The following is an 8,022-nucleotide window of genomic DNA, read 5'->3' as shown; positions in this document are numbered from 1 at the left end:
TACAGAATCATAAACTACTAACAAAAACATTAACTAGAATCGAGCCACATCTCAGCCACTTGATTGGATTCAAAACAACAATCTACTTTGCTATGATTCAATTAACAATCACTACAAGGAAAAATAATATTTGTAACAAAAAAATTGTTACAAAAAATCAAAATTTTGAAATAAAAAGACTTTGTAACAAAAAAAGGGTCGTTGTAGTATGTCCCGTTACAAAAAGTTTTTGTAACAAAAAATGGAACGGTTAGAATTCAAAGTAATATTTGTAACAAATTTTTCTGATACAAAAAACCAAAAGTCGTTACAAAAGTGATAACAAATTTTATCCAATGAGATGTTTTTCGTAACAATATAATTTTTCCTATTTCAAAATTTTGTTGCAAAATATAACTCGATTTTGTAATATTTTTTATTCCTCTAATTACAGAAGCACAACATTTATTTTATAACAAATTTTTTGAATACAAATTACACACATAATTTGCCAATTTGTATTTTTTTAAATTAATTGATATATCATTACAAAAAATTACAAAAATAGCGACCGATTTAGCAACCGATTTTTCTTGGAAATCGGTCGCTAAACCCTTATTTCATTTACATGAAAAGGAAAAAAAAATCTATGTACATTCAGAATCCAAAGACAGAAATATATTTAAACAAGGACTCATAATGTCACAAAGTCTACAAATACCATAACAAAATAAAATTCCTGTATTCTATTTTTCATTTTAACCTTTGGGGTTCAATTGAAGGCAAATAAACTCAATTTAACTGAGAAAGTTTATGATCACTAGATGGTAAACCAAATTGCAAAGAACAACATCAACAAAAGCACGTTCAGGAACAAGATCCTGCAGTAGCATGAATAAGCAAACTTTTATAAGAATATGTCAAGTGAAGAAGCAAACATAGAATAACTATGCTTGCTGTTTTAGTATCAATACCAAATAATTTCTCTAGGATATTTTTATTTAGCAAAAAGTACATTACTTATGCAATGCAAACATGTTTATAAGTTTTAACTTATTATAAAAGTCTAGTACCATCCCCTATAAACTCAAAGGATAGGAGTGACATATTTAATTCAAGAATATAGATTCACTATGATTTCCACTAACTATAAAAGTCTAACACCATCCCTCACAATCTCAAAGAATAACTATTGTATATACCTAATTCTAAAATAGAACTAATTAAAATAATAGCACTTCTAAAACAATTTTTTTAAAGATAAAGATAAGTGCTCAAACAACCAACAAAATTATTACCAAAGATCTGTTTGGATTAGCATGATGCGCTAGAGTTTAGTTTTGACAGTTGAATCTGAGCAGTCAAGTACCGACTCAAGTTCAGCTTTCTCCGGATGATCTAACAAAAGGAGTAAAGACCTCTGCTCTGACTTGCCAGATCAAAACACCAAGCAGAAATAAAATAACCCGCATTTCAAAGTAAATACCAAGATACCAGGCACTTGAACCTTAATAAAAATAAAATAATGGTAACAATACTTCATTTTACTTTAGCTCTTTTGTAACCTAAGAATTTAACTAATTAAATTTTATCTAAGTACTAAAGCTAAAATCTTGATCAATAACTAAATTAGTTAAACCGTAACTTCAATTATTTTTGGCTCAACTCTGATCCCTTTTCAAACATTTCAACTTGGGTAAGTACCAAGCAAGTCAACAAATACATGAATCAATAAAAGTGAATATAGGTGTACCTTTGACAAAACAATGACACAAAAAAACAATAATATGATAAGAAACTAATAAGGCAAGTTTGGAGCTCAAATTATGATAAGAAACTAACAGAAAAATAATATATGATAAGGAATTGAATTTGGAAAATCTGCAAGTTTGGTGCTTGAATTAGGCTGGTTGGATGTGTTCAGATATAGAAAAATCTTAAATATTCAATATAATCTTGTTAAAGTGTAGTTATTTTCAATCATGAATATGCTAGATTCAAAGAATAGTGTATTAACATTTGAAAGACAACTTACACAAAATCTTCTGGTTTAGATATCCAATCTTACAGTGGTCCAGTTAGATAGTAATTAATGTCTTATATATATAAAATAATGGGACAAGAGTCCTGCAGTGGAAAAATAATTGCACAAAGAACTATAATCAGAGTTAGTTGGACTGGTTACATTTTAGAAAAACTAAACATAATAGTGAGTTAGTTGAAACTCTTTCTTTAATTCGTTAAAATTTTCTTATTAACCTTTAAGCTTTCAAACAACTAAACTTAGTATTTCCTTATCCTAACCTATAAAAAGAATTTTCAAATAAAGAAGTCCACACCATTATCCTTTTCTTGTTTCACTCCCATTCATTTTGTTCAAATCATTTCAAAAGCTCTAGATTTCAATACCTACTGAGTGTATGTATAATCACATACAATAGCAATTATGAGTTCAATTATATGAGTTAAAATATAACATAACTCAATGTTAAAATTTCTAATAATAATGATTAAAGTTACCCTAAGTTGAGATTCACATACCTCTTTTTCTTTTCTTTCAGTCACATATGAAACTCAGTAAGTTTATATATTACAATAGTAACAAGAAATAAATAAAAATCATAAAAGATACTCAAAATCATAGAACAAACAAAATCAAAATCAACTTCCCAAAGAACAAAAAAAAAACCAAAAAATAGATTAGCAAACAGATTATAGAACAATACATTCATAGACAACAAGAATATTAAAGAACAATATTATAGGCAACAATATTCAAATAATCTTTATCACCAGCAGATAAAAAACCAGCAACCAAGGGACGAGTAGCAGAGATGCACTACCGTGGAGGAAGGAGAACGACCGAGATGAACCAGTGTAGCAGAGATAGAGGACTAGCTAGGGACCAGGGACCAGGGTAGCAGAAGCAGAGGAGCAGCACGAGTAGGAACAGCGACGCAGAGGATGCGATGGCAGACGAGCACGAACGACAATGATGCAGAGGATGCGATGGCAGACGAGCACGAACGGCAATGACGCAGAGGAGCACCACCATGGATGATAGAACAGGAACCGACGACGACGTAGAGGAGATAACGAACATGAACGGCGATGCAGAAGAGGACGGCGCTGGTAGATGTGAGTGCGAAGGAGAGGCAGAGACGAGGTATTGCTGACGGCGCAGGCTCTTCCTCCAGGAACTCCATTGTTGAGGACTTGAGAAACTGTGGGAGGAGATCAGAGGAGAGGCGCAGCACAGAGAGTGATGAAACAGCGAGGGTTAGAAACTTAGAATTAGGTTTTTACTTTTTCATACTTATTTTTATTTTTAAGTTTTAATTATTTTTATTTAATTTTGATAATTAATTTTTTTAATTTAAAAAATTAGTTTTTAGTCAATATTTAGAAATTGATTATTAATAAAATTATATATTAATTTTTGAAAAGAATATTAAATAACATCTCTAATTAATAAAATTAATCATTTAATCTTTAAATTTTTTTACAAAAAATAATTAATTAATACAAATAATATTTTAAAAAATTTAAAAACAAATTTTTTTCACCTTTAAAAATTTTAATATTTTGAAATAATTTTTTTCGTTATAACAATGTCTTTGTATTTTGTGACAAACAAATAATTTGTTTCAAACAATATTAGATTTTGTGACAAATTAATTTTTTGTTACAAAATATTTAGAATTTTTGTAACAACTTCATCTTTTATCACAAAATATTATAAAATTTTGCAACAAAATACTAATTTATTACAAAAGCTAACATAATTTGTAACAAAAAATAAATCAAATTGTTACAAAATATTGTTATTATGTAACAATCACTAATTTTTGTTACAAAAAAATAATTATTTTGTAACAAATTTAAATTTGACACAAATTTTTTGTTACAAATGCTTCATTTTCTTGTAATGAATGTGAACTTGAATCATTCATTATCTTCAACAACGAGATAATTGTTCAAAACTAATTTCAGAGTTTGATTTCAAAAAGTAGAGAACGAATAAAATTGCAAAAAATAAAGAAAGAGAACGCGGAGAACGAACGAAGAGAAATGCAGAGAACACAGAAATAGAAGATAAGAAACCACAGTCAAGTGTGTAACAAAATAGGCCACACAACCAAAACCTGCTAGTACAGGTATAATAAAGATTCCTATGAAGGTAACTATGAAGGTGGAGGATATGAAGGATACAGCAATGCAAGTAATCAGACCTATAGCAATGAAGAAAACTCTCAAAGGGCACTGTCTTTGTGAGGATGTCAGCTAATTGTACTTGTAAGAATCGGATTTCTCACGGATAAAATTATTTAAATACCCAAATTAAATTCCGGAAGGATAGGATGAGATGAAAATTTGGGGATTTAAATGTGATTTTTGGACTCATTAGGTTTTTCTGAGTCAGAAAATGTGTTTTCTGTGAAAAATCGTGAAAAACCGCGAACCGGCAGTCGAACCGGTTGAACCGATTCAAGTCTGCCCGGTACCGCACGAGAAAAGTGAAAACCATTGAAAACCTTAGAAAAATATTAGAAGTTAAAAACCGGGCGTTAATTTTAAAGGTTTGGCCCGAAGTTGGGCCAAACGAGCTAAAAACGCTAACGGGTTGGACCGGGCCCAAGTTGGGCCCAAGCTCAACATATAAAAGGGTTCATTAAGTGAATCCATCATCCACAACACACTCACTAACACATACCACCATCTGAGAAGAGAATGAGAAGGGTGACTCCATTAACACTATTCACTTCAAACTTCCAAAGCTCATATCTTGAGCTAGAGAGCTCCGATCGCCACATCGTTTGCGGCTACGCGTTCCTTGTGAAGAGCTCTACAAAACCCATCCAAAAAACTCTTGAGGTAACTATGAAATCTTCTCAGTTCTGATCTCCAAAATTTCGGATTTCATTAGGGTTTTGGGTTAAATGGTGTTAAAAATATGAAATTCTACAAAGTTGCAGAATTTCATGATTTCTGATATGTGCGGATGCATACCCTTGTGCGGGTGCACACCCTGTGAAAATTTTGATCTATGCATATGCACACATTTGTGCGCACGCACAGGCAGGGAGATGCGTTTTGTTCACAGCACTAGCATAGCTTGTGTGTCCACATATCCAAGAAAGAATTTCAACCTGTGCAGACGCACAAGTTGGGGAGGCCAATCTGTTAGGGGCGCTGGCACGGGTTGTGCGAGTGAACAGATTCTGTAAGTTTTACCACTTGTGCGTACGCACACACTCCTGTGCGTACGCACACATTTTTAAATTTCCTGGGTGTGCGCACGCACAAACCCCTGTGCGGCCGCACACGTCTTGTTTCTAAAAATTTTATTTGTTTTCAACTATTCTACCTTCCCAACAAGGTTGTAAGCTTCTTTAACACCATTTTAAGACTTTTGGGTTTAGTTTTGAGTATTAGAACATGGGATATAATTTAAGGGTTCTAGTACATGATTTTATGAGAAATTAGAAAATGGAGGCCTAGGTTTCTGGTGTGTTGAGAAGGGTTTGATGTTAGGTGAATTATGATTGTTATATGAGATGAGGAATGATGAACTTTTGATAATTGGAAACTGAGTTATGAATGGACAGTGGTTGAGATGAGTCGGGGACTCGGATTGAGGTGATGGATCTCTGTATACTGAAAAAAGCTTTTTGAAAACCACTGAAATAATGATTTTCTGAGATTATGAGATGCTATGCACCCAGGCAGGGGCTGAGGTTGGATCCCGCTTGTTCGAGGTAGCGGCGGCGGCGTAAGGGCGGTAGTTTGTCCCGCTTGTGCTTAGATATGAGGTCGGTGGCAATAGATCCCGCTCGCATCCCTTCGGATCTATAGGGCGTGCAGGCACCGGTACCTAGACAGTGATCCGGGCACTATATCTCGGGGGTTCCCATATGAGAAATCCGAAGGGCGACGTCTCCATGGAGATATGTCGGGTTGGCAGTTGAACCGACAATGTGATATCACAGCCTGTAGGGCAGGCATTCATCATATGCATTTTCTATCTGTTTGTATGCTTTGTTTACTTGTAATGGCTTGCCTAATTGAATAACATGCTTACTTGCTATCTGAATTATTTGCTTTATATGCTTCTACTTGTGCTTTACTTGCATTGTATATTACCAGTGTTTTCTACTGGGATTGAGGAGGTTCGGAAGGCGGTGGCGATGGGTTCGCATGGAGGATCGGCTGGTAAAGGCTGTGGGACAGTGGTGTTTGTTTAGAATAGAAATTCCCTAAGATAGATAACCTGGTTTAGTTAAGTCAAAGTTGGTATATTATGCTTGAATGTTTTAGAATGCTTTAAGTTGAATCTTATGATGGATATGAAGCTTAGGATTGCCTTTGGCATCCCGGGGTCTTAATCCTACATCACTGGGCACTGTTACCATGCTGAGAACCTCCGGTTCTCATACCATATTGTTATTGTGTTTTTCAGCTGCAGGTCGCAACCCACCTCGGTGAGTTGCTTTGGATGGTGACAGAAGCGGAGGATCTTGGATTATTTTGGAGTCTTTTTGGTTTATTTTGTTTATACATCTCTCCTTTTGTATTTTGTTTTGCCTAGAGGCATGTATTTGAGAGAACAAAACTTGTATAAGCTGTTTTCACTGTATGGTTCTGTATACGTGTATATGGCTAGCCAGCTTAAACTTCGCAAGTCGTGACTAGTTTCCTATAATATTATATACTTATCTTTTGTTATATCTTATATGTTTCTTGAGCTTTAAGCTAGTGGTTTCGTTAGTACGTTTTGCGCTTTGAAATTCTATTTTTGAGCTATATCCTTCATCGGGCTTCTAGATTATACTATTCTTCCTATATATGTATTATGTATGAATTAGAAATGTCATAATCTCTGATTAACCTTTGCTTTATGACGCGAGGTAAATCTTAGGCTAATTAGGGTGTTACAGTACTGATCCTGGGATATGACTGACACAAATTTGCTTATTGTTGACATGATCCCTGACAAAATGCAAATATATTTTGAAATGCTTGGACTTAGAGTGGAGGATAGGATTGGCAGCAAGCAAAAAAGCGCTCAAGTTATCACAATATAGAATTGATCAACAGCAACTCACTGGCAATGAGAATTGTTCAACCACCAACAAAGAAGAATAAAGATCACTGGAGATGATGATAGGTGTTATGGCTTTTGTTCAACAAAAATAGAATGAAGACAACTAGAAATGATGATAGGTGTTGTGGTGTGTTTAGCATGAGTGTCAGTTAATTCTGTTATAAGTTAGCAAAAGCCACAGGTCTCTCCCTTCCTCCATTATCTTTTTCTGTCAATTCTGTTAAGTTAGTTAGTAACTAACAAAATGTGCTAGAACTTCATGTGCTAGAAGCTTCTCTTGCTTTCTAGAAGTAGTGGCCTGCTGCTTGTACTGAATTGGATTTTCATTCTTTCATTCTTCAATCATTCCACTCTTCTCTCATTCCTCTGCTTTCTTCTTCTTCAGTCTTTCTTTTTTTTTCAATCTTCACCATCTAAGATTTGGTATCTTCAGAAAAGAACGTAAATCGAAAACGCTGAAAAAATTTAAAAACAGAAATGAAATCATTTCGAAAAAGGCAGTTATATATTCGCGCGTTGATTGAAAAGTTGGTTAGAGATAGTAGCGCGTGAGGTGAATTAGGTTAAAGATACTTGTATGGACTTGTATCGAAAAATGACTTGTATGTGGAGAATATTTGTTATATTTATTGTCTTAGATGATGGCGGCTTAAATTACTTATTTCGCATGTTAAATAATATAAATTATATTTTTATATTAAATTTTTTAAATTATTCATATATATTAAGAGGAGAAAAATTATGCAATAAATCATACGTTATAAAGATTAGTTGGTTTATACTTAAATTATATTTACAAAAAAATATTTATCATATATAATAATCTTTCATATATGTAATGTCATGTATATATTAGGATGATCTTTTTTAATTATGTGAAGGATTATTATTATTCACTTTTTTTTATTGCATCAGTAAATAATATTTAAAACTAAAAG

At 33.3% G+C, this 8,022-nt stretch overlaps 1 long non-coding RNA gene across 1 annotated transcript; it reads right to left on the bottom strand.

Annotated features, from left to right (window-relative positions):
• Positions 1-427: 427 nt before the first annotated feature.
• LOC112751438 (uncharacterized) lies at positions 428-3,415 on the bottom strand. Its single transcript, XR_011872561.1, has 2 exons — positions 1,278-3,415; positions 428-860 (listed from the first exon to the last, which is right to left on the bottom strand). It is a non-coding gene; the product is annotated as an uncharacterized lncRNA (long non-coding RNA).
• Positions 3,416-8,022: the final 4,607 nt, after the last annotated feature.

This window comes from Arachis hypogaea, chromosome 15 (genome assembly GCF_003086295.3).
Source record: "Arachis hypogaea cultivar Tifrunner chromosome 15, arahy.Tifrunner.gnm2.J5K5, whole genome shotgun sequence".
NCBI lineage: Eukaryota > Viridiplantae > Streptophyta > Magnoliopsida > Fabales > Fabaceae > Arachis > Arachis hypogaea.
This window is presented reverse-complemented; position numbering and strand designations above follow the sequence as displayed.